The 26,715-nt window shown below is 45.7% G+C and overlaps 1 protein-coding gene across 1 annotated transcript in view; it reads right to left on the bottom strand.

The window, feature by feature from the left end:
* Positions 1 to 26,715, bottom strand: part of ADGRL3 (adhesion G protein-coupled receptor L3) — a 792,897-nt gene that overhangs the window by 57,576 nt on the left and 708,606 nt on the right. The window lies entirely within an intron of this gene.

Here is a 26,715-nt window from a genome sequence, read left to right as displayed (position 1 = left end):
TTGTACAAAATAACATAACCAGATATGCATTAAAATGTGATTTATTAGGTCAAAATATATCAAAATAATTAACTTAGGTTCAGTTAGTTCAGCAAACATAAAGGAAGCCCACGATCGAGCATACAGTATGGCAATCAATAGTTCCAGGAGAACAAGCATGCAATCAATAGTTCCAGGAGAGCTTTAAATTAATAACTGTGTGGGGAGTCCCGGGGGACAGAGCCAACAAGATGGTCGCCTTTTAATTCTCCCAGTTATCTGCTCACTAGAATCCCTTACCATCCGGCGTAATGCTGTGTTGGTGGTGTGTTCTGCCACTCGGATGTTTACTCTTACCGGGTGGGGAGTTTTCTGAGCTCCTTTTCTGATTTGTGACTGTATTCCCCGGTGAGTGCAGCTGAAGTAGGTGGAGGCGAAGGCAGCAGTGGGGTCCTTGGAGACTCAGACGGCGGTAGTTGCCTGGGGCTGCTAGGGTCTCCTGTTCGCTAGACGCCTGTCCTCCTGAGGTGCTTGCCTTCCGATCCCGCTGCATAGGTGTGGTGTGCTGCCTGGGTCTTCAGGTCATAAATCCTTCTACTGCCACGTGGATTGTGCCTGCCTGCCCGGCCATCCTGTCAGCCTATGCGAAGCTACCATTTGGGGGGTGCACCTTTATTTTCTTTGGGAGGGGGATGGGATTTGAGTGTTTACAGCTTAATTTGGGATTCTGCTTACCTGGCTGTTTTGATATTACCTGGTGCAAGGGCAGCATGGATGGACATCTCTACTGGACATTGCATCCACTATTATATGCTTGTTAGGAGTTGCACTTGTTTTGGTTGTGCCTCTTCTCCCTGGTTTTGTGTCTAGGTTTTGGGGGCTGATTGTTTTTTTGAGGCTGCCTGCTCTTGCCTCTGTTGGCAAGGCCCTCTGAATATTATCTGGGGCGGGGGGGGGGTTATTTTGGTTTGGGAGAGGAATGGGTTATTTGTGTTTGAAGCTCGCCTTTTTATTGCTATGCCTGCAGCCTATGTCTCACCTGCCCTTTGGATTTTTTGGCTTGAACTTCCCTTTCCCTTACTGGAAGCTCACTGTGACATTTTTCATTTGACATTTTCATTTTTTGTTGTTTTGGGGTTTGGGGTTCCTTGTTTGGGGGAGGTCTTTCCTTTGGTTTGGGAAGGGGCGGGTTACATGTGTTCGGAGTGCAAGCTACCTTCCTGGCTTGAACTTCATCGTTTTTGTGTCTGAAGCCCGCCTTTGTTTATGTCTAGTCTCTTCTTTGGTCTACTGGCTTGAATTTCCCCTGCTGATATTGGAAGCTCGCTGTGGGCTTGGAGTTACCTATCTTTCATTTAGATTTTTATGTGTCTATGTTTCTCCATCTGACTTTTGGGATCTCACATTGATAGCTTGCTGTGGGGGTTGTGGATGTTTTCTATTTTTTGTTACTGAATCTGTGACTGTGAATTACTTTTATTTTCTTTGCTGTTGCTTCGTCATAACCCTCCGATAGTACCTGCCAGATTAGTGTCTTCTGGTTTGTTTAACTCTGCCAGCCCTACTTGGAGACTTCCCCTCTTTCCTTGGGTGTCACCCTTTTGCTTTTTCTTCCCCTCTCATCCTTCCTTTGTCAGGGGGAGATCAGTGCCTTCCAGGACACATGGAGAAATACATGAATCCCCAGCCCAAATCTTCCACCAGACAGGGTAAAACCTGAGAGAGACTGCATGGGGCCACTAAATCTACACAATTGCCTCCTTCTCCAAAAATGGTCCTTTCGACCAAAGTCTTGGAGGACGATGTGCGGACTGCTCGGTGGCGCAAGACATCGTCAATATTATTTATCCAGGGAAAAGAAAAACGTTGGTGCGCTAAGCTAGTCACAGGCTTAAATAATGGAAATGTATAATACAAGGCCTACCAAACAATGTGAGCATGCTGCAAATACAGTGTATTGGCTGTACAATGTATACAAAAAAAACAAAAACTGCCTGAGATATGTACTCACCTCAGGTGCAGCTGCAGGGGGGTGCACAGCCGCTCCATCAGCAGCTGCAGCCTGCATACTAGCTGGGACATCACCCTCTAGTAGGCTCAACATTAGGGAGCGCGTGGTCTGTCACTTCAGACTTCGCTTTACTGCTCCCTAATCACTACCCACCCGGCAAATAATGGCGAGCACGAGGATATGACAGCATCCTTGTGCTCTGCAGCAATAGCCTGCGCGTAGTGATGAGGGAGTAGTAAAGTGCACGCGCGAGGTCTGAAGTGACTGACCTTGCTCTCCCACCACAGGATGCAGAATGCAGGATGGAGGCAGAAGGAAGAAGAATGGTGGAAGAGAGAGGTAAGACAGGGCTTGACAAATTTGTTGTGAATCTTGGCGCCAGGTAAAAAAGTTAGGAGCCAGGATTTTTTTAAACTAACAGTTGGTTAGGAGTGATCTGATCATCATCAGCCCACTTACTAAAATCACAGCGTTTGACCTGGAAGCACCCTGGACTTTCAGGTCAGTGCTGTTTTGGTGTTTTTTTTATTTTTATTTTTTTCTAACTCTTTTGATGCTGATGTTCCATTGGAGCACAGCATTGACTGATATTTAGTCCCCACAAGCTTGTGGGGACAAATGTTAACCCCTGCAATGCCACGAATTTGTCATGGAGCGATCAGGCAACAGGGGGGTGTTGTGTCAGGTCCCCACACTAAAGGGGAGACCAAAGAACCCTCTCCCCCTGTCCCTGAAGCTGCCTCTGGCAGCTGGGACTCAATTGCTGGTCTATAGACCAGCCATTGCAGGGGGAGTCTCTGATGACTGCTGTAGGCTTCCATGCCTACAGGAATCAAAGGGCTTGTGGGGGCTCATTTTTGCTGTTGCTGGTCTGCCTGGGCTTCCAGGTAGACCACCAGCAGCAGAGCCCCGTACAAAACGGGAATTAACCCCTAAATGCCACGATCGCAGGGAAGGGGTTAACGCTGCACTGTCGCTCTCATGGAGCGATCAGGCAGCAGGGGGGGCCCAATCAACACACAACCCCCTTCCCTGAAGCTGCCTGTGGCAGCTGAAAACATGATTGCTGGTTTTCCAGCAACCGTGTTTTCAGCCTACAGGATCACTCCGTGGGAGTGATCTCAGGCTCGGGGGCGGGCTCTGTGTGGCTGTGCTGTCTGCCCAGACCCCTGCAAACTGTTTGCGGGCTTTCTTGTGCATCGTGGACCGACCTGTACCCTGACTGGGTACTCCCGCCAATGATTGCTTCCTCCGGCCGGGACACCAACAGTTGACCCCTTCAGCGCCAGGCAGAACCAGCGTTGTAGATAGAAGGGGGGGCGATGATAGACATATAATTGGCTTGAGACAGACAATGGCTAGGACACAGAGATAACAGGAGCTCACAGGATTAACAGCTACCTGTTGTGTAATTGATAATTAGGTATGCAGCAGTAACACCTAGTCATACCTACAAGGGGTCTTAAGACAAGGGCTAACTCACACAATAACAGGAGAACCTCTTCACACCTATACAATCAACAATGCACCCAATGCAAAGACATTCAGCCTTCTTCCTACAATAGGACGTCCAGCTGACATTACAGTTTTGAGACTCTGAGTTGTAAAACATGGGGAAAATCGGTAGAAACTGACCCCCCGTGTGAACACACAGACGTCTCTACAAGGCTTGGGCCCATAGTCAATAGGGAGGAGGCTAGCTCTCAGGCCTCTCCAGGGGCCCCAGTAATGGAGGGTTCTGTCACAGAGGCTATGTGACCAATTTGATGCAGTGTGCGGCATATGGTCTGAGCACTGACAGGCTGAACCCCCCACCCCTTCAACCTCTGCAGCAATGCTGGCAGCACTCATATGTCTATTTCCCAAAGACAACCTCTTGATATGACGTTGAGCACGTGCATATAACTTCTTTGGTCTACCATGGCGAGGCCTGTTCTGAGTGGAACCTGTCCTGTGAAACCGCTGTATGGTCTTGCCCACCGTGCTGCAGATCAGTTTCAGGGTCTTGGCAATCTTCTTATAGCCTAGGCCATCTTTTTGTAGAGCAACAATTATTTTTTTCAGATCCTCAGAGAGTTCTTTGCCATGAGGTCCCATGTTGAACTTCCAGTGACCAGTATGAGAGCGATAACATCAAATTTAACACACCTTCTTCCCATTCACACCTGAGACCTTGTAACACTAATGAGTCACATGACACGAGGGAGGGAAAATGGCTAATTGGGCCCAATTTGGACATTTCCACTTAGGGGTGTACTCACTTTTATTGCTAAGGCATTAATGGCTGTGTGTTGAGTTATTTTGTGGGGACAGCAAATTTACACTGTTATACAGGCTGTACACTCACTACTTTATATTGTAGCAGAGTGTCATTTCTTCAGTGTTGTCACATGAAAATATATAATATATATATATATGTGTAAGGGCAGTGTATATGTGTGTGTAAGGGCAGTGTACGTGTATATGTGTGTGTGTAAGGGCAGTGTATGTGTGTGTGTGTGTGTAAGGGCAGTATATGTGTATGTTTGTGTAAAGGCAGTGTATGTGTATATGTGTGTTTATGGGCAGCTGTGTGTAAGGGCAGTGTATAGGTGTGTGTAAAGGCAGTGTATGTGTATATGTGTGTTTATGGGCAGGTATGTATAAGGGCATGTCAGGATTCTGTCCTGACTACAGAATCTTTTAAGTTTAACCCTTTGTCTGTTATGAATTACCTATTTAGACCACTAATTGTCTGATATGACTTTCCCCTGGTCTTACCTGATTACCAGGCCATTATCTGAACACTACCCTGTTTGTTAGGTGCCTTTACATCAAAACCTTACAGGCTGTGTAATCTGGCTCCTGATATCCTGTGATTTAACCTGCATTTACCTGACTAAAGAACCTGGTTCCATTGAAATTAAGATTACCTCAACTACCTCCTCAAGTTCCTCAACTATAGAAGACTGTGTATCTTTATAAGAAGTCTTATTGGGACATTATTATTATTTATTGTTTTATATAGCGCCGTCAAATTCCATAGCACTGTACAATGGGTAGACAGGACATAACAAGTAGTATGTAACATAACAAATTGACTAACAGAGACAACAGGTGAGGGCCCTTCTCAAACAAGCACATCAACTCTGCTTCATTGATTCTGCTCATCAACTCTGCTTCATTGATTCTGCTCATCATAGTTACACCTGCTACAGATTCCAATACTCCTTAAAGCTCCAATATCTCACTTGGAGTTCAGCTATTAACTCTGGGGTAAGAGAACTGTAATCGCCGGTGTATATCTGCCTACCTGCTTTCATAAGCTGTTGTTACTACATTTTTCTAATAGGCTTCACGCTATGAACTTTCATGTTCGTTATCTTATAAATTTATTGTCTGCAACAAAATATATAACTTACCTGCCTTGAATTTACTCATCTGTCTCTGGACTGTTGTGTGCCTTATTTTCCTTTTGTACTTGGTTCTCATTATGAAGATCAGAAATCTGAATCAACCGTTAACCCTGAGCTGAGACTCTTTCCTGACCTGGTAAGGTTCATGACAGGGCAGTGTATATGTGTGTTTAAGGGTGTCAGGACTCGGGTGATCAGGTCGGGTAGGAGCTCATGTGCAGGGGATACTTGTCTGTAACCCACGATGCATGATTATACAAACCAAGACACCACAAGCATATTGTATGTATATGACAGGACAAGCATATAAGGGTAATACAGTCTGTAAGCAAGAAACCGGACATATGGCAGGATAAATACCGGTAATAAGTCTTTTGGCAGGGAGCATAGTTATTTGTATGGCAAATAGTGTGACTCGGGTATGTATAATGGGTGCGTGTGGGTATAATAGCTCGACCGCGAGATAAACTATATGGGGCTGGTCTCCAAACGTTTCCAGGGCTGCTTTTCATTCCCAGTCCGGCCCTGGTAGTACGTCTGGCTGAGCCTCATGGGAATTCAATTCAATGTGTTGACTGTGCTGACAAAAAAGAAGCATGTTTTAAGTGGCGATGCAAGCGCGACATTGTAAAGTACAATTGCTTGTATCGGTGAGTTCCGTGAGATTAAAAAACAAAAAGTGTCCCTCTTTTACATTTTGAAATGTTAGGAGGTATGTATTATACATTTGTATTATTTGAGCCTGTGGCTAGCTTAGCGCACCAACATTTTTTCTTTTCCCTGTTTGCACATATTTGTGGTTGTTGGTTCCTTATCAGTCTGGTTGCAGCTTGCTGTCCAGGGGATAATTGGGAGGAGGTTTATTTGCACCGCCCCAACATATTAATATGTTAATATTAATAACAATGCAATGGCCGGTATTTTTTGCAGGGCAGACTGGCAGGGTGATTGCCAGGAAGGAGAGCACCCATTAGAGCCACTACGTGCCGCAACGGCGTGATTGGCAGAGGCTGAGTGCTGGGGGGAAGTGATGTTTAAATTCATGACGTCACTTCCCCCAGTGCTCTGGAGTCTGGCAGCATCCGCAGACCGGCCGGCCTGTGTAAGCTCGCCACCTGTGGACTCGGAGGAAAAATCCTTATGTCCCTACTCCTGCCTGCACTGATAAAAGTAAACTAAGGTAGGTGCATATTATGTTTCTGTGACAGGAAATATTGTGGGGGGGGGTAGGTGCACATTATGTTTCTGTGACAGGAAATATTTTTTTGGGGGGAAGGTAGGTGCACATTGTGTTTCTGTGACAGGAAATATTTGGGGGGGAGGTAGGTGCACATTATGTTTCTGTGATGTCACGCATATATAATTATGCAAATTAGCATGGCCGGTATTTTTTGCAACACAGGTGGCAACCCTAGTTCTCACCCTATTGACAGTGTGCCTTGATGTGACGGGTAAGCTTAATTATGCTTTGGCCAATTCATCTAACCAAAACCTATCATATTATGTTTATATATTTGTTGCCGACTTTATAAGGGTGAGAAGCGCAGACAGTTTTTTGTTTTTTGTAATATTATTCATCTGCTCTGGACACAAAGCTTGACAAACTGGCTGTCTCCATTGACAATACTCTGGCTGACCTTAACTCACAAAGTCAGAGAATAGGGGAGTTGGAGTCACGGGTTTCAGACCTGGAGAACAAACGTACTACAGTTCAAACTAAGGAAGCTACTATTCTTCAGCTACAAAACCGTCTAGAGGATTTGGAAAACCGCAGTTGACGCAACAATCTCAGGTTGATTGGGCTTCCTGAAACTGAGAAGGCCTCCTCAGTGACAGGTTGCCAAAAACATTGGGGCTCCAGCCTCCCTTCAATAGAGTGATTATGGAGAGAGTCCATTGGATTGGTCTGGAAGGTAGAGGGGCCCCCAGCGAGACCTCGAGCGGTCATCTTCCAGGTGCTGAATTATTAGTACAAAACAAGACTTTTTGAGGCATACCGTAAAATTCAAGACCTCCGTTATCAGGGTCATTGGTTGCTCCTGTTTCAGGATTTGTCTGCTGTTGCAGCAATACGGCGACAACAGTTTGCACTGAGCTGCATGGTAAAAAGATAAAGTTCACTCTGCTGTACCCTGTGAAGTTGAGAGTGCACTATGATGGAAAGACCTTCCTCTTTGAATCACCGGACAGGGCTAGGTGTTTTCTTGCTTCTGGTCTGGCTGCGATGGTGGAGTCACAGGTTTCTCTGGCAGGTACTGGGTCTCCCCCTCTTCCTTCTACTCCTTGTCACTCTTCTCCTTCTGCCTCTTCTTTGTAACATGCGTTTTACTACTTTTATGGTTTGGAAATTGAAATGGTTCTTGCTGTACTATTTTTTTGTTTTTTTGTTTTATGGGGTTTTTTACGGTGCGTATGTTTCTGCATCACTGTTTGGGTTAAGAGCATGTCTTGTAGACGGGCGAATAGTATGTTCTCCTTATTTATGTTGTATTGTGATTGTCTGGTAAGGGGCTCACTGGGACCCCCTGGGACAAGGGTTCTCTTCCACCTTTCATAGTTTTCCTTTTCCCTGGAGGGGTGTGGGTTAATAGCGTCCACTTCTGCTCTGTTACCTGCCTCTGTGAGTAAGGTACATAATGTCCATTTCTTTCCTGGAACGTTGAGGGACTCAACTCCCCTGTAAAGCGTAAAAATGTTCTGACTCACCTCCATAAATCCCGCCCTGATATAATTTTTCTACAGGAAACACATTGGTGCGACCATGCCAATAATGTGCTTAAGGCCCCCTGGAAGCTAATTGTTATTCTTCCATGTACACGAAAAAAATCCAGAGTCACTTCCATTCTGCTCACAACATGTCTGCGATGCTCAGTTGAGGCGGAGTTTTATGATCCTGAGGGGAGATACACTTGAAAATTCGATCTTTGGTTAATGTTTATGTTCCAAACTCTGGTCAATGTTCCTTTTTGGCACAAAAATATGCTCTCTTAGCTGAGATGTCTGCTACTTATATTATTCTGGGTGGTGATTTTAATCTTGCAGTCGATCCGGCCCTGGATGCTTTGCGCCCGGGTTCCCGCTCCACTCAGTTTTCCTCGATACCCCTTATAGTTTTATTCCCATCCCCATGACTCTTTTTCCAGGTTGGATTATTTTTTTGTTCCAGAGCCCATGTTGCACAGATTTAAAGACATGCAAATATTCCTGGGAGGCTTACTGTTGTACCTACTGTTTCCGCCGCGGTCCCACGTCGGTGGACCGCGGGTGGGCGGCTTGCTCGCGATAACGCACGCGCGCCCTCTCCGGGTGACGTGCATACTCTATGCGAACCGTCATGAGCCCGCCCACGACGCTAAAACAATCCTCTGCACTCGCAGAGTCATAAGCAAGGTGCTGTGGTATGTCCGCGACCCTCTACCACTATTAGTGTGTGCTAGACCCGCGGCACACATGGGTTTAGCACACGTTTACTCTTTTGTTTATCGCACCAATGCCATTCTATGGCGCCGGTCGCGATGACGTCACGTCTTCTCCCATTGGCCGCCAGTCCGTTTTCCCGCCCTTGTCCATTATTTAAACTCACTCCTATGTTCACACAGTGCCCGTTCAAAGAGTCACTGTATGTTGCTCTGGGTGCTCGTTCTCTGCGCTATATCATTTGTTTGCCTTCGTTGTGTACCAGACTTTGGATTGTTTATTGACCTCGCTCCCGTGCTGCTTGCACCACCTCGGAATCTCCTGACCACGGTTATCTGCCTCTGGCCCTGTATTGTTCCTCTGCCTTGGACTTTCTGCCTGTACGTCTCTGCATTGTGGGTGCATTACCTGTGTTGTCCCGCTATAACACTTCCTGGGAGGCTGTTTGTAGATTATTTTCAAAATTGTTATACTGCAGAGCCCATTGATACCGGTGCTATGCTTGGGACTTTCCATCACTTTGATCTCGGCCATTGTTGCTGCTAAGTTGGCTAAAAATAAATCTATTAAATCTATTATTATCTGTGGCGCTGACAAGGCTTTTGATCATATCTCATGGCAATATATAACGTCTTTTTTTAAATTTCACCATATTGGCCTTCGTTTAACAAATCTGTTTCAGGCATTATATAGTTCTCCTTTGGCCCAGCTCTTGTGGAACGGATGGAGCTTGCCAAGATTTCTGTTGGTGAGGGGCACCCTTCAGGGTTGCCCTTTATCACCACTCCTGTTCAATCTGGCCATTGAACCATTGATTGATTAGCCGCTTCGGGCAGTTGAAGGGCATTCCTGGGGGGGGGAGTTAAGGGTGGTCGCTTTCACTGATGACCTACTCTTGTTTCTCTCCAATCCAAACAAATTATTCCTCCGCTTCTGGACATCTTAAGTGTGTTTCGTAAAGCCTCAGGATTTTAAATAAACACTGCTAAGAAGGAGGTGCTCCCGATCTTTTCTCAAGCCAGGGGTGGTTGGGGAGATCGGTTCCCTTTTAGGTGCCCTCTTCCCCTTAAGTATTTGGGATTTTGGATTACCGTATTTGCTCGATTATAAGACGAGGTTTTTTTTCAGAGCAAATGCTCTGAAAAATACCCCTCGTCTTCTAATCGGGGTCGTCTTCTAATCAGACCTGAAATAGAGGTCTGATTAGGAGACTAAGATCCAGATCCCCTGCACCGCTGCAGGGGACCTGGATCCTCCTGTCTCACCCCCCCCCATCATACACACACTTACCGGTGCTTCCTGCTGTATTGCCGGGGCAGCGGGTTGACGTCTACGCGATCCGCGTAGACAACGTCCGCTGCAGCCGGAAGGAGGTGTGGCTAGCAGCGGGGGTTGTCTGCGTCCGTCGCGTAGACCTTCCCCGATTGTCAGAGATCAGAGTTCACCGGTGCGCATACGCGATGGACGCATACAAACCCCCGCCGCCAACTCCACCTCCTTCCGGCTGCAGCGGAAGGCGACATCAACCCGCTGCCCCGGCTGGAAGCACCGGTAAGAGAGGGCTGAGAGGGCTGAGAGGGGAGAGAGGGGTGAGAGAGGGGGGGAGAGAGAGAGTGTGTGTGTGTGTGTGTTAGTTAAATGGGGTATAGGGTGTGTGTGTGTGTTAAATGGGGGCATAGGGCATTTCTGGAGTGGCGTTAAGGGGGCATTTAATAGAGCACTCTGCCTCCTGAAATGCCTTATACCTCCCTATATGCCACTCTGCCCCATAATATGCCTTTTAACCCCATAAATGCCAGAGTGGCATATAGGGGTATAAGGCATTTCTGGAGGCAGAGTGCTCTATACAATGCCTTTTAACTCCCTTAATGCCACTCTGCCTCCTGGAATGCCTTATACCTCCCTATATGCCACTCTGCCCCATAATATGCATTTTAACCCCCTAAATGCCAGAATGGGATATAGGGGTATAAGGCATCTCTGCAGGCAGAGTGGCACATAGGGGGTCAAAAGGCATACCATGGGGCACAGTGGCATATAGAGGGTTAAAAGGCATATCATGGGCCACAGTGCCATATTGGTGTGGCAAGCCTGGGGGCAGATCTGCGTAACTGGGGGGCAGGTTGGAAAATACAAGGAAATAAAAACAAAAAAAATATTTTTCTCAATCATAGCTTTTATTAAAAAAAATAGTTTACATGAATTAACATTTACTGGTAAAACTTTTTTCCTTTGGGGTCGTCTTATATTCAGGCTTTTTCTTTTTTTCCTAAGTTAATATTCAGATTTTGGGGGGTCGTCTTATAATCAGGGTCGTCTTATAATCGAGCAAATACGGTACCTCAAATCTTTATAAATTAAACATCCCTCTACTGTTCAATTTGTTCAAGACCTGGGCTAAATTTCCCCTCTCCTTTACTGGTAGATGCCATTTATATAAGATGGTGGCATTTCCCAAATTATTGTATCCCATTCATATGCTTCGGCTTACTCTAAAGAGGAGATATGTTCGTGATCATCGTAGATCTCTCCAGCGTTTCTTATGGGTCTAGAATTGCGCTTGTGAAACTGCAACAATTCGCCTCTAATGAAGGATTAAATATCCCAAATTTGCTCGATTATAATTTGGCTGCGAACTATAGATATGCAGTGGACTGGGTTCTTGATAAACACTGCTTTGCTATTACTGGTCTTGAACAGTGGCTTTCTCCCGATATCAAATTGGCCTCCCTTCTGCATCTGCCTAAGCATTTATGGCCGAATGATTTGAGATCTAATCCACTCCTATACCATACACACAAGGCTTGGATGCAAGTGCGCAAGCGTCTTCGCCTCTAGATTCATGATGCTTGTCCGAAACCCTAGGTTCCAACATGGGAGGGAGGATCCTGTTTTTAGGAAACTGGAATTAGTTGGGGGTAAGCTTGTTGATGATTTTCTTTACTCTGATACGAATCGTACTTAACTGGCAGCATTTTCAAGAGAAGTTCCCTTCCCTCTCAATACACCCACTGTATTACCTACAACTTCATAGTTTTCTTACCAGCCTTCTGGCTGAGTTAACGCTTAAGGATCATGCTAATCCATTTGATTTGAACTAATGTTCCGTACCCTAACGGGCTCCCTAACAATGTCCTTTCTCAATGGGCATATTAGCCATGTCATGACGTAGAGTTCCCTTAGACAGGTTATACCCACATGGAGGAAAGAGTTCCCTGGTATAGACCTTGACATGTTGGTCGAGGCTACAGTTTTGAATTCTAAAGTTTTAGTGTCCCGTTTGTATAGAGAAATGTTTCTAAAAATATTGCATCGTGCTTACATGACCCCGAATCTTTAGGGAGGTGTGGGATTTGGGGATAGTTCTTGATGTTTTAAATGTGGTGTTTCGGAGGCAGATCTATTTCATGGCTTCTGGGCATGTCCGGGTGTTGCAAGGTTTTGGAGGGATGTTCATAACTTCGTGGTGCAGGTGTTGGGCATTCAGCTTGATTTGATGGTGGAGTGGGCCCTGTTCGTGATTCTGCCGCCCCCGGGTGGTAGATCCTTCTCAGCTAGAGAGAAGGCGCTTTTGCTGACTATATCGGCAGTTAGTGGCCCAATGGTTACAATCCAGTCCGCCGAGTTTGGAAATGGCTCTGAGGGAGGTGAGGGCTAAGTCCTGTTTCCCAAAAATGGTCCACATTAATGAACAACTCTATTAATAGTTCCCTTTATAATGCGTTCCGATTTACCCACTGGTACTGCCTTCAGACCTTGCGTGGAGCCCCTCCAATACGAAGGTTCCAGTCCTCTTGAGCTGCGGGTGCGATGGTGAGGGTTATTCTGTATGATGTGTCTTTGCACCGTAATTCAGCTTGCCTATATTGTATGTTTTCTGTCCCTATAATTTGGACTGTTGTACCTTACTTGATATTGCTGTATGACTGTTGTATTTTTGTATCTTGATTTGGGTCGTCTACATTGTATGCTCCATTTATGTAATGTCCTCTTTGAATAAAAGTTTTGTTTTTTCTTTTAATACTCTCTAGCAGGGCTGTCTTTAATAAGGGACAAAATGGACAGATAATCAGCCCTTTGAAGCTGATGCCTCCATAAGTAAAATACTGGCAATGTATTTTTGAGACAGTGGGACCAGGGCACAATCTCCCTCAAAGTGGCAGAGATCTCTCTTCAGAGAGACAGGAGAAAGACGATCTACCCATCTACCAACTCTTCCATTGTCCCAGCCATTTCCAAGAGTCTCTGTTTTGACACATTTGACCCCATTTTGCATCTGTTGGATATCCTAGCTCTGCTCAAGATAAGACGGAGCAAGGTGTGTGATAGCTGGGTGTAATCTGGGTGCTGGGGCAAATCCTGTGGGTGCAATCTGTGAGATGGGGCAACGCCTGGGCATGTAATCCGTGTCCTGGCGCAAATTCTCTCTCACTCTGCCTCTCTCTATATATATAATTACCATTTGTTAGCTATTTAATCTATAACTGCGATTACAGACTTTGTATTTTTTATTCAGGTGATATGTACCCGCAATGCTGTGTTTCCATGTGTTGTTTGTTTGATCCATACCTATACTACATGGAGAGAGGAAAAAAGATGTGTCGGGGTGAAGGACCCCACCACTGGTGATGATGATGGGGGAACACCATAGGGCACCTGGACACTTAAGACTAGCCCTGATGGTGACTTGTATGTCCATTTCAGGTCACTCGCCAGACCCGTGCCATTCATTTGCTATGCAATTGGCATTGCATTGCACTCCACCCCTGCCCTAAGCATGTGATGTGAGGACGTCTCACAGAGTCATGGTAGGGTCAGAAGGAAGTAAGACCACACTGAATCTGACAGTCTCCTCCTAATCTCCAGAGATAGTGTGGCAAGTACTTTTGTTATTTTTTGGTGTTGGGGTTAAGGGTGTGATTGCATGCTAGGGAGCGTGTGAGGGTCCAATCACAATTAAAGATGGCCCCGCTCTCTAGAGTACTCTCTATGGTGCATACGTCTCTGATCTATGTGGTCAAAGATCCAGCAAGTGCTATGAACAAACAGTAGGCAAATACTATGTCTGTCTGTGCCAAGAAAGAAGTAAAGCAAGGAAACATAAATATATATATATGTGCATTAGCCTCTCAGCAGAAGAAGATTGAGGTCCACAGAGATTTTGTACTTTTATTTAATGCAATAAAGTAATGAAGTGTAATGAAGATTTACTTTACTGAGTGGGTGGTAGATACACTCGCTGGCCACGTTATTTGGTACACCTGTTGAATTGCCAATCGCTAATCAGCCAATCGCATGGCAGCAACTCAATGCATTTAGGCATGTAGACATGTACAAGATAATTTGCTGAAGTTCAAACCGAGCATCAGAATAGGGAAGAAAGGGGATTTAAGTGACTTTGAACATGGCATGGTTGTTGGTGCCAGATTGGCTGGTCTGAGTAGTTCAGAAACTGCTGATCTACTGGAATTTTCACGCACAAACATCTCTAGGGTTTACAGAGAATAGGCAGAAAAAAGAAAATATCCAGTGAGTCGCAGCTGTGTGAACGAAAATGCCTTGTTGATGTCAGAGGAGAATGGGCAGACTGGTTTGAGATGACAGAAAGGCAATAGTAACTCAAATAACCACTTGTTACAACCATCTCTGAATGCACAACACATCAAACCTTGAAGCAGAAGACCACACCAGGTGCCACTCCTGTCAGCTAACAGCAGGAAACTGAGGCTACAATTTGCACAGGCTCACCAAAATTGGAAAATGGAACACTGGAAGAATGTCACCAGGTCCGATGAGTCTGTGACATTCAGATGACAGGGTAAGACTTTGGCACAAACATGAAAGCATGCAGCCATCCTGCCTTGTATCAACGATTCAGGCTGGTGGTGTAATGGTGTGGGGTACATTTTCTTGCCACACTTTGGGCCCCTTTAAGCAAACGCGACAGCCTAACTAAGTATTGTCACTGACCATGTCCAACCCCTTATGGCCACAGTGTACCCATCTTCTGATGGCTCTGCAGCCTGGATGCGGCATATCTCTGTTTTTTCCTGTCTCACTACAGTTCCCCCTTTGCTGTGGTTCATTCCTGGATTTCCTTGTGCTCTGCCGTTGGCTTCTGATTCTTGAATTTCGGTCCTGCTCTTAGCTTCAGCTTCTGTTTCCTTTATAAGTTGTGCCCCACCGTTTGTTATATTTGTCTCAGTCTGCAGTCTCTATATAGGGAGGTATAAGGCATTTCAGGAGGCAGAGTGGCGTATAGATGGTTAAAAGGCATTTCTGGAGGCAGAGTGGCATTAAGGGGGTTAAAAGGCATTTCATAGAGTACTCTGCCTACAGAAACGCCTTATGCCCCCATTTAACACTCCCCCCTCCCCAAACTTACCGGTTCTTCTTACTCCCGGTGTGTTGTCCGGGCAGCGTGTAGACATCTACGCGATTCGCTTGGCAACTTCCCCTGCAGCCGGAAGGAGGTGGCAGTGGGGGTTGTCTGCGTCCATCGCGCAGACCTTCCTCGGCTGTCAGAGAGAATTCTCCGGTGAGGGGAACTTTGATCTTTGAATGTCTGAGCAATGGACGCAGACAACCCCCGCTGCTAACCGCACCTCCTTCCGGCTGCAGCGGAAGTTGTCTACCCGAATTTCGTAGACGTCTACACACTGCCCCGGCTACACACCAGGGACTCAGAAGTACCGGTAAGTTGGGGGGGGGACAGGAGGATCCAGGTCCCCTGCATCGCTCCGGGGGATCTGGATCTTAGTCTCAGTCAGACCTATTTGAGGTCTGATTATAAGACGACCCCGATTATAAGACGAGGGGTAATTTTCAGAAAAAACCTTGTCTTATAATCGAGCAAATACGGTAGTTTTCATGTTAGTATGCATGTGTATCCAGATGCCACTAATCCTAGGCTTGCCCTGTTCTCATAAGGTATGCTTAAGGAGGCGTTTACAATAGAGAATCTCCTAGATATAAAATTGGCACCCGCTTTAAAACCTGCTGTGTCATAAAAACACTCAGCTGCCCACTGCCCATATCAAAACAAAAACACACTGAACTACCACACAACAGACAAGCACGAAAACCTTCAAACCAAACATCCCTTTCAGGTTCTTTGAAAACATCACCATCAGACATGCATCAAATGGTGGCAATAATTTCACTATTATCATAATATCCCACCCACCAGGGCCATTCAGGTCCTTGCTGACATCTAAGATCGTGGGATCCATTTGACTACTAATAACAGCAATATCATCAAGGGAGATTTCAATATACAGATGAACAATTGCACAGATCTCAATCCCATAGAATTGATACAACCATGGGGACATCTGGCTTTGCCCAGTTGATCAAAGACCCCACGCATACATGTGGACACATATGATATGCTCTAACCACAGAAAGAATGTACACACAGTGTCCTTAAACTCTGTACACCAGAGTTGTGCCAACCTTAATGGTAAGGAGGTAGCCATGATTCTTCTATAATTATCTGCCGCATTTGAAGCCCTAGGTCTATGGTCTAAACCAGGCATGTCCAAAGTCTGGCCCGAGGGCCAATTGCGGCCCGTGTTCCGGACTGATAAGGCCCCGCGGATAAGTTGCCCAAATATAGATCTGGGTTTTTTATATATATTAAAGGCAGAGTGATTTAACACCTGTTTAGATTTGTCATCCAAGTCAATAAACTTTGCATAAAATAGTTAATTTGCATTTAATTTTGATGGTTCAAAGAATGTCAGGCAAAATGGTCGGCCCTCGCACATGTTCACTTCATCACTTCTTCACTCTTTGAAAAAAGTTTGGACATGCCTGGTCTAGACCATACAATGATAATCAGATACCTCAGGTTGAGGCAACTATGAAAACCTCCCATGATATACAGAAGAGCAGCACATCTGTTAGACAAAAAGCATCTGAAAACAGTAAACTCTAGTCCCATCATCTCTGGACCACAACAATCAGGTCATGTCAGATAACCAGAATCATCTCTGGGGAATGAAAATCTGATCACATAGTTGTTCAAATGAGGAAACAACATTTGCTACTGAGCAAAAAGTAACTTTCAAACTCCTCACTAGGACCTAGGCCTTATATAAAAGCTGACCATTATATTTACAGGCAATGTCCACCCTGTGTCCTTCTGACAGAAACCTCTGCTCCTCCTCAACTGGTCTTGCAACAAGCAACACATACTGCACAGAAAAACGAGGAGACTGTTTACCTTCCATACTAAGTGCCTGGCTCTGGAATTACTATCTTTCCCTTTTCTGGCCCCCTTGCCCCTTGCATTGAAAAATCAATTCCGTAAACAGCAAGAAAATATTTTTATTTTTGTTTTTGGGCAACAAACTTTGTTTTCCAGACACTCAGTACGGAAAGACATTCGGGAGGCATTTCCAAATGAGGAGGTACCTTAAGCCTCCTAGCCTGACATTTCACCTACAGCTGCATCATCTCAAGGTTTAGGAAGAGATCCAGACTTGATTTTGCACTGCAGGATAACCACCAGCAGTACTTCATAGACTTGGGCGCCGGGGGGGTCTTCGTGTTCGTCTTCCGAGAAAAGAAAATCTTCGTATTCCGCGAATATTTTCCCGGCCCTGTCTTCTCTTCGGGCAAATATTCGTGGACATTCATAAATGTTTAATAAAAGAATAGGGATTTTATATTTTTAATTTGATTTTAGACCACTTTTAAATACATGCCTAACATTTGCTACCTAGTTATGGCATACTTTCCAACAACCCAACTTTTACGGGATAGGACTGGAAAAATGCAAGACTGTCCCGAAAAAGTCCTGCTTTTTCTCACCTGTTTCACCCCAGAGCAAAGCGTCCAAACACTGTCAGTCCATGATGTTTGGCAGCGGACTTCCAGAGCTCAGACACTGTTGGCAGGTATGCGGATGGAAAAATGTGGGACAAGAACTAAAAATAGCTTAGGGTTAATGTACGGTTATGTTTAAGAGTAGTAGTAGTGAACTGGTTTGGTTAAAGATGTATTATGTCTAAATAATAATTTAATGTTAAATTTAATGGGTGTTAAAAAAAATAAGGGAGTTAATTAATTTTATTATATTTTTAAAGTTATATTTATTTACTTTATTATATTTATTTATTGTTTATAGTTCTATAGTTCTACAGTTTTATAGCTGTTTATAGTTCTACCTACCTAGCTATACCTAGTTTAGCTAAATTTGATGGGACAGGACTGGAAAAAAGCAGGACTGTCCCGAAAAAGTGGGGTCTGTTGGCAGGTATGCAGATGGAAAAATGTGGTTATAGGGTGAAGTGTGAGTTATAGCGTTAATTGTAGGCTAGTGAGTGTAGAAGTGAAGGCCAGGGCAAATAACAGGAAAGGTCCTTGTGATTTGTGAATTGTACGTGTATGTGTGTTACGTTTGGTTGGTTGTGTATCAGACGGAAAAAAAATGAAATGAAAGATTTGCTGAGAAAAAGTAGATGATTGAAAAATGGAAAAGGTAAATGAGTGGGCAATTGGTGACCCACTCACCTGTTTCACCCCAGAGCAAAGCATCCAAACACTGTCAGTCCTAGACGTTTGGCAGCGGACTTCCAGAGCTCAGACACTAGGCCCTAGCTTAAGCTGGCTACTCTGGCTGAGGTAGCAGACGTTGCCACACCACAAACTGATGCTGCCAGGGGGGAGAAACTACCCTTACCATTAGGGACATTTTGGGCATGACTCTAGCCAGGAAGTGAACTGGCAGAGTAGAAACGCTGGCACCACCACCAGCAGCATTGGAAAAGGTTAATGAGTGGGCAATTGGCGACCCACTCACCTGTTTCACCCCAGAGCAAAGCGTCCAAACACTGTCAGTACATGATGTTTGGCAGCGGACTTCCAGAGCTCAGACACTAGGCCCTAGCTTAAGCTGGCTACTCTGGCTGAGGTAGCAGACGTTGCCACACCACAAACTGATGCTGCCAGGGGGGAGAAACTACCCTTACCATTAGGGACATTTTGGGCATGACTCTAGCCAGGAAGTGAACTGGCAGAGAAGAAACGCTGGCACCACCACCAGCAGCATTGGAAAAGGTTAATGAGTGGGCAATTGGCGACCCACTCACCTGTTTCACCCCAGAGCAAAGCGTCCAAACACTGTCAGTACATGATGTTTGGCAGCGGACTTCCAGAGCTCAGACACTAGGCCCTAGAGTAAGCTGGCTACTCCGGCGGAGGTAGCAGACGTTGCCACACCACCAGGGCCGGCCCAAGACAAAATGCCGCCTGGGGCGAAGTTAAAAATGCGCCCTTCCTCTCCCCCCTCCGTACTTACCTTTCAGCAGTCCTGCGGTGAGTCTCCCTGCTCGGTCTCGATGCCGGCTTGTAATGCTGAGCGCCGGAAATGACGTCATCTTCCGGCGTTCAACATTACAAGTCGGCACCGAGACCGAGCTAGAGGGCTCGCAGAGGAGAGAGAGATAGGGGCGCCGAGCGGGTACTAAGATAAGATAAAACCACTCGGCGCCCTCTCTCTCTTCTCGGATTTAAAAAAAAAAAGGGCTTTGGGCGAGTGGAGCCACTCGGCTCCATTGTCGGGCCGGCCCTGCACACCACAAACAATCGCAACCACGGGGATAAACTACCCTTACCATTAGGGACATTTGAGGCATGATTTTAGCCAGGAAGCGAACTGGCAAATGATGCTGGCACCACCACCAGCAGCATTGGAAACGGAAAAGGCGAATGAGTGGGCAATTGGCGACCCGCTCACCTGTTTCACCCCAGAGCAAAGCATCCAAACACTGTCAGTCCTTGACGTTTGGGAGCGGACTTCCATAGCTCAAACACTAGGCCCTAGTTTAAGTTGGCTACACCGGCGGAGGTAGCAGACATTGCCATACCGCAAACAAGCGCAACCAGGGGAAGAAACTACCTTGACCATTAGGGAAAATGTACTTTCCAGATTGAATTTAAGAAAGGCAATCTGCTCCATCAGATGAGGTGCCATGCGTGAGCGTGGACTCACTTTGAACAGTGGTTGGTGGACATGATAGTAGCTGCTGCGCAACCCATGAGAGTGCAGGCCACACACTCTTCTTTTCATCCCAGTAGCTAAGAGGATCAACATTAGGCGCAGAAGGAACTTCACAGAGGTAAAGTTGGACCATTTCAGCAGCACTACCCTCCTTTCTGCTGCAAGCTCTGTCAGATGGTCCAACTATACTCCCAAGTGCCTCTTCCCAAAACGCAGCTGCTCAACTCAGCTGTGTTGTGTTGCTTGTGGCACTACTGCTGATGCTACTGCTAGGAGTAGCAGACAACATTATCTCTTCCTCCTCCTGCACCTCTACTTCCTCGGACAGCATTCCAATTTTACACTGCCAGTCACGCACCTTTTGAACCAATTGCTCCCAGTAGCTACTGAGAACATTGAATTTCATTTCGGGACTTTCTTCCATGCGTTTGCAAAGGCATACTCTTAGCAGATCCTTCAGCTTCCTGACTATGGCTGCTATGTCAGGATGTAGAGTGCCACCTTGAACAGCCTCACAGTTTTCAAGGAACACATCCATCTTGCTGCCTAGATGGGAGAACACTGGGATTACCTGGGCCAGACTAGCAGTGTTTGATCTTAAATTTTTTGTGGTATCCCTGAATGGTTTAAAGACTGCCACTAGCTGGTCGATCACTGTCCAATCCTCCCTATTCAATGGAGATGTAATCCCAATATTATGCTCTGAGGCAAGATTATGGATTGCTCTCTGCTGCTCCAAAATCCTCTCCAGCATCTATAAAGTGGAGTTCCACCACGTACTGACATCCTGTCGTAGACAGTGTACGGGAAGACCTGCCATCTCTTGCTCTTCCCTCAAAAGCTGGCTAGCCTTAACACTATGGTGGAAGTGCCCAGCGATCTTTCTGCAGTGTGACAGAACTACTGCTGCTACATTAGTTCTTTCCGACATTGCTCCCTTGACCACATGAGGGATGATGTAGGCTGCACAGCACACACCAACAATATGACCATCTCGCAGCGCTTTCACCATATTGACACCTCAGTCAGTCAGTTACCACAAAATCAACTTCAACATTGGTGCCCGCCTCTGCTCCCACCCAAAGGCAAAACATGTTACTCATTGCATGCAGAATATTTTCGGAAGTGTGCTTTTCATCCATCACTTCTGCAGGAATGATCGGTAGCCTGCAGCAGCAGCTTCCTTAGACACACCGGGCTGCCACCAGTGTGCTGTCAAAGAAAGAAAGACATGCTGCCCGCTAGGTGCACTCCACAAATCTGTTGTGAAATGAACACACTGACCAGCAGCCTTAGAAAGCTCCTCTTTCACTGCTGAAACACAGGACCGATACAATGAGGGGACAATGTTCCTACTGAAAGTGGAACGTGATGGAACTGTGTATTGTGGAGCCACAGCCGCCATCAATTGTTTGAAAGGCTCCCCTTCAATCATGGAGAAGGATGCCCCTCCAACAGCAATGAACTGACCAATAAGTCGGGTTACTCTTATTGGCCTGCTGTTTGGACATTGACCTCTTGGAGTGGAATGCCCCAAATTCTTCCAGGGTGGGCTGGACATGCAGTGCTCCAACCTGCCTTGGTCTCTTAGATGGTACTAGTTGTTAATGTTGTAGTACCATGGCCACCAGGTATGCTGCCTGCACTACGTTTTTCTGCATCTTTCATAGTCAAGTTCTTCATTAGTTAGATCAAATGGAATTCCTGCTAGGCTGGAGCTACGACTTATATCATGACTAGTAGTAGTGCGAGCAGGAAGAACAGACCCTAACTCTGCACTTGGCCTCTCAGGCTCCTCTGGTACCTTGCTAGGTGGAGTTCCACTATGTGTAGCCCTCTCTCTAACTGTCTTTACAAAAATATTGTAAGGACTTGGTGGCTTGCTAGAGGTGGTGCTAGGAGGACATGGCGTGGCGGTACCGGTGGGAACAGTAGGTGCAGCACTAGTGGTGGTAGAGGTGGTGGTTTTCTGTGCGAAGGAACCGTACAAGCGACTCTAGTGCAGGTGCACTTCATTGGTGCATGGCAGAGGAGGCATCTGCCAGCGACCAATAGAGTTGCTCGTACGGACCTTTAAAATCCTGCCGCCAAATCCTGCTGCTGCGTAGTGAGTACTGCGTTAACCCCATATTAACCCTTTCTACAAAAAACAAAGAAAATAAAACTAACACGAAGAATGTACACGAATATTCACCCGAACCGAACACAGGAACAGGAGAATATTTGTGGAATCCGAAGATTTTTTTCCCCACGAAGACGAACGCGAAAACTAACATGAAGAGTTGGCTGGCACCCAAGTCTAGTATATACTGGCAAATATCCAACTCCACAATACAGGACACTGAATTTCCTCCAAAATTAGAAAAAACATACATCCAGCTACTTGGTGCAACTAAATTTCCCCAATACTGAAAAAAATAAAAAAATTGACCAATGACCACTTCAGAGTAAGGAAGGAGATTTAGGAGCAGCATCAGCATTAATAGAACACTGGGCTTGGGCAGGCCCTGGAATATGACACATGCAGCCCCTTGGTGCAGGGCTGAATTTCCCCAATATTACAGAAATTAAAAAGAATTGTTCCTAATAATTACAATGTTAAAGACAGAATCTTAACTGCTTGGCATCCATGTGTACTGGATAAAGATGACATCAGTGTTAAGATTTTATCCTAAACTATCTGCCTATGTAAAGGGATTGGGAGTACACTAAAACAAATCATTATACCGCATTTGCTCGATTATAAGACAAGGTTTTTTCCAGAGCAAATGCTCTGAAAAATACCCCTCGTCTTATCATTGGGGTTGTCTTATAATCAGACCTCAACTTGGTCTGATTATGAGACTAAGATCCAGATCCCCCGCAGTGATGCAGGGGACCTGGATCCTCCTGTCCCCGCCCCCCCCAATTTACCGGTACTTCTGAGTCCTCGATTCGCGTAGAGCTCTACACGCTGCCTGGACTAAGCACCGGGCAGCGCATAGAGCTCTACGCGATTTGAATAGACAACTTCCGCTGCACCCGGGGGGAGGTGCGGTTACCAGCGGGGGTTGTCTGCGTCCATCGCACAGACCTTCCCCGGCTGTCAGAGATCAGAGTTCCCCGTGATCTCTGACAGCCGGGGAAGGTCTGTGCGATGGACGCAGACAATCTCCGCTGCTAACCGCACCTCCTCCCGGCTGCAGCGGAAGTTGTCTACGCAAATCGCGTAGAGCTCTACACGCTGCCCGGACTACGCACCGGGGACTCAGAAGCTTCGGTTTGGAGGAGGGAGGGGGTGTTAAATGGGGGGCATGAGGCATTTCTGGAGGCAGAGTGCTCTGTGAAATGCCTTTTAACCCCCTTAATGCCACTCTGCCTCCAGAAATGCCTTTTAACCCTCTATACGCTACTCTGCCTCCTGAAATGCCTTATACCTCCCTATATGCCACTCTGCCCCATAATATGCCTTTTAACCCCCTGAATGCCAGAGTGGCATATAGGGGTATAAGGCAATTCTGGAGGCAGAGTGGCACATAGGGGGTCAAAAGGCATATCATGGGGCACAGTGGCATTTAGAGGGTTAAAAGGCATATCATGGGGCACAGTGGCATATAGGGGGTATAAGGCATTTCTGGGGCAGAGTGGCAAGCCAGGGGGCAGATGTGCATAACTGGAGGGGCAGGTTGAAAAAAAAAAGGAAATAAAAACAAAATATTTTTCTCAATCATAGCTTTTATTAAAAAAAAAAAAATTGTTCATATAGTTTACATGAATTAACATTTACTGGTAAAACTTTTTTCCTATAGGGTCGTCTTATATTCAGGCTTTTTCTTTTTTTCATAAATTAATATTCAGATTTTGGGGGGTTGTCTTATAATCAGGGTCATCTTATAATCGAGCAAATACGGTACACGGGAAGCCTGAAGCCACAATTTAGTTCAACTAACCTTTTTTAACAAAATATGCATATTGTGATTAAATAACACAGTCAAGTGTCAGGAAACATATGACCAAACACACTGACACCCACACCCATCAGGACAGGCTCTGCCACCCTGACAGCAGCACACACAACAGGACAGGATTTGCCACACCGACACCGAAGCACACACTTGGACAGGCACTGGAACACCGACACCCAAACACACACACCAGGAAAGGATATGCAAACATCAAGTCAGTGTTAGGCTAGGTTTCCACTTGGGTTTTTTTTGCTAAAAACGCCCATAATAACGCCAATTCAGCCACACAGCGTTTTTTTAGTGAAAAAACGCTGCGGCTAGATGTTAGCTGTTCTTCAATAGGAAATCGCACAATGCCATATCCACTTGGCGTTTTTCCGTTTGGCGTTTTTTCAGTCCTCTTTGGCGTTTTTCTGCTTTTTTGGGCTCTGTGGCAGTTTTTCAAAATCGCAGAATGTTGACACTGTTGACGTTTTTTGCAAGGAAATCTTGGTGTTTTTCTCCAATAGAAGTCTATGGGAGAGAAAAAAACTCCATGAAAAAGCCATGTGGGTTTTGCCTTGGCGTTTTTTATGGCATTTTTTTCCACAGTTACAATTCAGAGGATGGACCCAGTATCTGTGTGTCCTACGAGAAATAGGCTGGAAACAAACAGTTTCACACAAAATAAAGTTCATATTGAATTTTACACCATTTGGAACAAACATGCCATTACAAACAAACATACCCAACTGGATCCTGCGTGCCAAAAGCAACAGCAAACAATTTGCACCATCATTTGGGGCCAATCTTCCTAGAGGAGCAGACATTCGGAATAAAGCATGCCTTACAAACCACAGAAAAGAGACAAAAGGGTCCGCCGGGGCGTGTTTAAGTAGAACTCTACCAAGGAAATGACATCAGGAGGGGGCAGATACTTGCCATTTATCCTAATCCCTTTTAGCTGGGTGACAATTCTAACATGTAAAGGCTGGAAAAACTGCCTAAGGTTAAAAAAGCAATTTCTACAGAAAGGCTAAAACGCCAAAACGCAGGTAAATGCAGTGGCAGTTTTCTTGGCGTTTTTCCTGGCATTTTTCATCAAGAAAATAACGCAGGACAAAAACCCAAGTGGAAACCTAGCCTTATACCTGTTACTCGTTCTACACGCTGCACTTCCTTTCAAGATCAGGACTATTCGGCGGAAAAAAGGAAACTGGAAGTGGCGTATCGCACAGTCACCATGTTTTTGGTATCTTCTAAGGGCGCCACCATTTTATTGGTGGGTTTTTCTCCTTATGGCGACTCTTCCAGAGTACAGTCCAGAGTACAAAAGCTGGATGGTCTCACAGAATTACTTCAGAGGCAAGTTATTTTCTGGCTCATCGCAGATTCCATACGACTTTGTCAGCAGCAGCTACCTACTACTTAGCATCTTCTCCTGAACTGCCTGCAGCTAGTTTCATGTGGCTTCTAGAGTCTTCAGCTCTCTGCCTGTCGCTTCCCAAAAGTTATAGAGGAGATCCTCTGCAGTCTCTGCCTTTTAGTACTCAACCTCTACTGTTCAGTCAACATGCAGTCTGGGTGGCCTTCATTATTACTGTCTTCTTAAGCGGGAGGCCTGTATTTCTCCATTCTCCTTTTGTCAAGCGCGACCCATGCCTGTCGGGTAAGGAAGCGCAGTACCTTGCCCAAATGTCTCCCGGCTCTGTGCACAGAGCCCTATCCCCTTTACTTATCTCTGTAGGCTCTATGCCAGCTGAAGCTGCAGGTGCGCGCACGCCACGGCGTTTGAAGAGGCCTCAGGCATGCCCCCTGGAGACATCACAGCCTGACTCAGTCACGGGAACATTTAAAAGGCAGTTGCTCATTGCTTAGTGGTCTGTGAGTTCCCTTCCTACTGTTATTTGTTGTTGACCTTGGATTTAACAGTTTTGCTGCCTCTCTGATCCCTGTCCTCGGTTGAACCCCCTGCTGGTAATTTGGGATATCTTCCCTGCATATTGGGCTCCTGCTCAGAACTTCCTATCACCTATTCTGTCTAATGTTGACTCCTTTGACCAATCATTTCAAACTGTATTCAACAAACCTGGAAGGAGAGAGGCTGCCGAAAGTGAGCTCTTAAAGTTCAGACAGGGTAACAGAACGGTCAGACAATATGCTGTTCAGTTTAGTATCCTAGCCCTGAAGACAAACTAAAATCCTGGAGCCCTAAGGGCAATCTTTAAGGAGGGTCAATGGTGTCCTTAAATATTCTCTGTCCGTCCAAGAGGCACCTGCTGATTTCAAATGCTTTGTTTCTGCATCCGAATTGACAATAAACTTAGAGTAAGAGTAAACATCTCCTGTACCTATTTCAGTACCATCTGTTACATAGTAACATAGTCACATAGTTCATAAGGTTGAAAAAAGACCAAAGTCCATCAAGTTCAACCTATATACATATTGTGTCCCTACTGTGTTGATCCAGAGGAAGGCAAAAAACCCTTATGAAGCAGATGCCAATTGCCCCATACCAGGGGGAAAATTCCTTCCCGACTCCAAATATGGCAATCAGAATAAATCCCTGGATCAACGTTCTGTCCCTATTAATCTAATATCCATAACTTGTAATATTATTGCTTTCAAGAAACACGTCCAGGCTCCTTTTAAACTCTTTTATTGAGTTTACCATTACCACTTCCTCTGGCAGAGAGTTCCATAGTCTCACAGCTCTTACTGTAAAGAACCCCCGTCTGTGCTGGTGTAGAAACCTTCTTTCCTCCAGCCGTAGAGGATGTCCCCTTGTTATAGATACAGTCCTGGGTATAAATAGGTCCTGGGAGTGATCTCTGTACTGCCCCCTTATATATTTATACATAGTTATTAAGTCCCCCCTAAGCCGTCTTTTTTCCAAACTAAATAACCCTAATTCTGATAATCTTTCTGGGTACTGTAGTCCTTCCATTCCCCTTATTACTCTGGTTGCCCGTCTTTGAACCC

The sequence above is a fragment of the Spea bombifrons genome, chromosome 1 (assembly GCF_027358695.1).
Source record: "Spea bombifrons isolate aSpeBom1 chromosome 1, aSpeBom1.2.pri, whole genome shotgun sequence".
Taxonomy (NCBI): domain Eukaryota; kingdom Metazoa; phylum Chordata; class Amphibia; order Anura; family Pelobatidae; genus Spea; species Spea bombifrons.
This window is presented reverse-complemented; position numbering and strand designations above follow the sequence as displayed.